The sequence below is a fragment of the Ictalurus punctatus genome, chromosome 14, assembly GCF_001660625.3.
Source record: "Ictalurus punctatus breed USDA103 chromosome 14, Coco_2.0, whole genome shotgun sequence".
NCBI classification, from domain to species: domain Eukaryota; kingdom Metazoa; phylum Chordata; class Actinopteri; order Siluriformes; family Ictaluridae; genus Ictalurus; species Ictalurus punctatus.
Window position 1 is genome coordinate 22,475,086 of NC_030429.2, and position 5,000 is coordinate 22,480,085.

At 44.5% G+C, this 5,000-nt stretch overlaps 1 protein-coding gene across 4 annotated transcripts in view; it reads left to right on the forward strand.

Moving 5' to 3' along the window:
• Positions 1-5,000, forward strand: part of syt7a (synaptotagmin VIIa) — a 54,939-nt gene that overhangs the window by 27,544 nt on the left and 22,395 nt on the right. The gene's annotated exons all lie outside the window — the stretch shown is intronic.

Here is a 5,000-nt window from a genome sequence, read left to right on the forward strand (position 1 = left end):
TGAAAAAGTTTTGCTGATTGTCAGTCGCAGTGAATTCTAGTCTCCGTATAAATAATCGAAGGTGAAGGTGATTTCAATGACGATATGGTTCCGTTAACAGATTACAGTTTTGGATTTGGTCTAATTTCCTGGCAGTGTTCAGTGCTGATAATATTGCAGGTAGCCGTGATGCTTTAAGCTGTTTAGATGATGTCTTTGCATGATTTGTATATTTGCTGCAGTTGATTGTATTTAATTATCTCTTTAAAGGTCAGAGAATGTGTGTGTGTGTGTGTGTGTGTGTGTAAGTGTAAAATGAAAGTGTATGTATGCCAAACATACATACATTTGAGGTGTAATTTCATGTCATTTATCTCCACTCATATCACTCACACATCCTCAATAAAACACACGAGCACACGCCGGAGTGGGTTGGTTATGTAATAGCCTCTCGTATGCTCTCTCTCCACTCTGATGAGTCTTGGACATTGCTCCCACAGTGCAGAAGAAGTGTGTGGAAAAATATGTAATGTGGTTTAGTGCAAATGCTATGTTGTGTGTGTGTGTGTGTGTGTGTGTGTGTGAGAGAGAGAGCGCGAGAGAGAGATGTGTGTTTGGTCAGTGGTAGTTGGTGTGGGATTTGTGTGGGAGTGCTTGCTGTGTAATATTGCCATTGACTTGTTATGGGGATCTTCTATAAAGCAGATAAAGGGATGGAGGTAGGGAGGGAAGGGAACGAGGGAGGGATGGCTGTGTCTCTCGCGTCTCTCTGCAGCCCTGCAGCCGAGGCTGTTCTGCCCACTTTACCCTCTGCTGTGTCGGCGCGGGGGGCCACATGCAGCCCACCGGGCAGGTAACAGCAGGATAGTATAACAGGTCACGGTGAACAACAAATGGCCCAGCCGCCTGCCTCTGAATGTGTGTTCCCCTGTCCATGTGTGTATATGTATATTCATTTGTGTGTGTGCGCGCATTACCGAGGCTCTCACCTGTACCTGTCATATATCCTCTCTTCGTCTGCTGTTTGTACTATAACTGTCTGCTGCTTCGCCCCATGTCCTCCCAAAACCTCTCTCTCCCCACACACACACTCTTCCTCTTGCACGTACACTCCACTCTACCCGTTGGTTGCTATGCCAACAGCCTACTTTTGAGCTGGGAGTGATGGGATGAACAGAAGTGTTCAGGGGAATTTGAGATCATTCTGCCCCCTACTGCCGGCTCTTCGTGCCCCAGACTGCTCAGCCGTTTCTCCGATTTATTCATGAGCACCATTAATCCCGACGAATGAGAAACATATTTCTTATTAATCCCGACGAATGAGAAACACATTTCTTAGTTCAACCGTCTCTGCGGTTTTGTTCTAACCGCCGACAGTGCGATCAAATGAAAGTCACATTACCGGCCATGACGTTTAGATTTCCCTCCGTGATTTCTTTTGCCTTTCTCTAATTCTCCATCTCTCCCTCTCGCGTCTTCACCACACCGTTCTTATCATTTTCCCGTTATTGTTTATATTAGTTACACTCTTCTCAGACCTACTGTGCTTTTCCCGAGCCGCTCGACGTTCAACGCCTTTTACCTTCCTGCCCTTTATACGCATCTATACCCGGTGACCATATTTAGACCTTATTTCCTTCCTTTATAACATACTCCAGTCTTGGAGGCTTTTCGGAACTGCAGCGGTGCGTGTTTGTCCCTTCGAACACACCAGATTCAGCACCACGGGGCGCTGGAGTGTGAAAACACCATCCTGGAGAATAGTCGAGCTTTACTGTGAACCGTCAGTCGGTGAAGATTCGCTCCGCCCCGTCCCAATCGATACGACGGAACAGGGGGGCGAGGAAGTGAAATAAAGAGGACGGGAGGGATCTCGGGGTCTCGTGTTTTTTTTTTTTTTTTTTTTTTTTTTTTTTTTTTTCTTCCCGTCCCGTCCCTGTCGTTTTCAGGTCCGCTTTCAAAACGCTCACAATGCCCAGACTTCTTTTTCTCCGGACTGTACGGCTTTATCCCTCGTTTCTGTTTCCACTGACCTCGCTTATCACTCTCATCAGATTTCACTTAGCTCAATCTTACTAAAAATCACTCGCACTAACCGATTAACAAATCACCGAACCACTTAGCAACTGATTATCCAGTCCGGCATACTGCGCAGCACTCAATTATACGATTAACCAATTACTCGCTAATTAACATGAATGCCAAATATTACCTGGCGTCTGCTAGCCGAGCATTTTATCGTCTCCCTTTCCCCGGGGTGTTCTGCCAGGTTTGTGTGTTTTACCGTCTGTCTTATCTGTCCTCGTGTCTGTGTGTGTGTCTGCTCGTCTCACTCTGCTTGCTTCACGTGTGCGTTTAAAATTGTACCAGTACGTCTGTGTGTCTTCATCGATTTAATGAGCGAATTCGTAAACAAACAAACAAACAAACGGACCAAAATCCCTGCTACATTTGAAAGGACATTTTCTATCAGTCTTTAATATCCATGTTGGTGGTTAAAGCGTGATGACAGACAGACAACGTCTGAGTTTCTACTGCGAAAGAAACTCGGTCCGAATGAGCCGCTCGTGTCCCGGCACCCCTGTGCCGAGCACAGGCTTAGTTTAGGCCCCCCGTCCTAATCTCTTTAGACTGTTGGGGTCCACCTAGTGACGTGGATGTATTATTTACATCTGATCTGATCTGATCTTTTTCCAATTGAATGGAATATCGAGATTTTTCTCCACCCCCTTACTTTCCTCGTCTCCCCACCATTCTAAAGACGTCCCCTGATTGCGACGACCCACCTTTGCCTGTCCGTCAATCCGTCCGCCCAGCTGTGTCTCTGTCCCTGTTCTGTGGCTTTGAGGTTTTCTATTTGTGTCTCTTTTTGTTTCTTTCTCTAAAGCTTCCTTATTGTTTCCGTCTGTGTTTGCTTTTTAGATTTCACTCTTGCTCGATCACTCTCTCTCTCTCTCTCTCTCTCTCTCTCTCTCTCGCTCTCTCTCTCTCTAATCTGAGAAAAGGAAATATTTCATCCTGGCCTTTCTTTTTCTTTGTCGAACTAATCTCCAATCTTGTTTCTCTCTCCTTCTGCTCTTTTTTTCCAGCGCACACTCTATTTTGCTTAAACGTTCTGTATGCTCTTGGTTTGGTTTCCTTTTTTTTTTTTCTTCTTCTTCTTGCGTACTGTCCTTTGTTTATTCGTTGTATCTTTCCTTTGTTTATTCTTTCTCTGACTGACCCGGATTAAGCGTTTATTGTGTTTTCAGGCTTCTCGCTGTCCTTCCTTCTCTCGCTCTTTATTCCTCTCTTGCAGCTCTGCTCTTCTGATAACTCGGCACTGGTGTAGTCGTTGTCTTTCTTCTGGTTTCATTTGACTCTGTAGTCTTTTAGTCATTCTAATGATATGCTGCATCTCTTTTCTGACAGAGAACTTTCTTCTTCTTCTTTTCCTGTCTTTCTCTTTTCCTGCAGTTGCTGTCTGAACTGTCCACCCATTGTTTTGTTGCTAGTGCTTTTTTTTCCTTTTCTTTTCTTTTCTTTTCTTTTCTTTTCTTCCTGTGATCGGTCCTTCTGTCTCTATTTCACCCTGCCTCTCTCTCTCTGTTGCTGTCTTTCACTGTTACTCAACACGCATCATTACCATTGACTCCTATTGTGCGTCGACCAGTGTGTCCATTCGTTTTAAATGTGGTGTCTCTCTCTCTCTCTCTCTCTCACTCTCTCTCTCTCACTCTCTCTCTCTCTCTCTCTCTCTCTCTCTCTCTCTCATTCCCATTCTTACGGGCTCTCTCTCTCTCTCATTCCCATTCTCATGGGCTCTCTCTCTCTCTCTCTCTTTCTCTCTCTCTCTCTCTCTCTTTCTCTCTCTCTTTCTCTCTTTCTCTCTCTCTCTGATTCCCATTCTCATGGGCTCTCTCTCTCTCTCTCTCTCTCTTTCTCTTTCTCTCTCTCTCTCTCTCTCTCTCTGATTCCCATTCTCATGGGCTCTCTCTCTCTCTCTCTCTTTCTCTCTCTCTCTCTCTCATTCCCATTCTCATGGGCTCTCTCTCTCTCTCTCTCTCTCTCTCTCTCTCTCATTCCCATTCTCATGGGCTCTCTCTCTCTCTCTCTCTCTCTCTCTCTCTCTCTCTCTCTCTCTCTCTCTCTCATTCCCATTCTCATGGGCTCTCTCGCTCTGTCTCTCTCTTTCTTGCTCATTTCCATTCTCATGGGTTTCTCTCTCTCTCTCTCTCTCTCTCTCTCTCTCTCTCTCTCTCTCTCTCTCTCTCTCTCTCTCTCTCATTCCCATTCTCATGGGCTCTCTCTCTCTCATTCCTCATGGGCTCTCTCTCTCTCTCTCTCTCTCTCTCTCTCTCTCATTATCATTCTCATGGGCTGTCTCTCTCTGTCTGTCTCTCTCTCTCTCTCTCTCTCAGTTGCACTGTTTCATTTGATTAGTTTTTTGCAGGGTTTGGCTCTGTTCACTAGTTCAGTAAGTCTTCTGCCTCGGCTTCTGTCTCGCCACGCCATATTTATACTACTTATTTTTAGCACTTTCACACCAGCTGTAAGAGAATAATGCATTCTTACTGTTCGACAGGTCTCATCTCGTTGTAATTTCCTATCTGTACATCTACGTGTGATGTCCGTCAGCTTTCTTGTTCCTTTATTTCCTCATGGTCCGAAATTTAACCCATTTGACTGTAAAGTCTTGAATCTGTTTGTATATCTGATGATGTGTGTCGCGTGGTTGGATTTTGTTAAATGCCTGTTTTGTGGTTCAAAAAAAAAATGTTTTCTTGTTAATTGCATTTATAATTTGATCATGCTTTACACTTTAACGGTTGTCTACTAGTGTAAGGAAACAATATCATAAGGTGCTTGCTGCAGTCTCGTGCGTTTTTAAACATTCATTTGCAGTATTTGCGCTTGGATTTCACTCATTATTTGTATTCTTGCATTATTTATTTCTTTTTTGCTGAGCATAATCCTGTTGAGATGTCCATCACATGCTTGCTGTCTGAACCGTGTGTAGCTCGGAGAGAAAACGTCTCGCA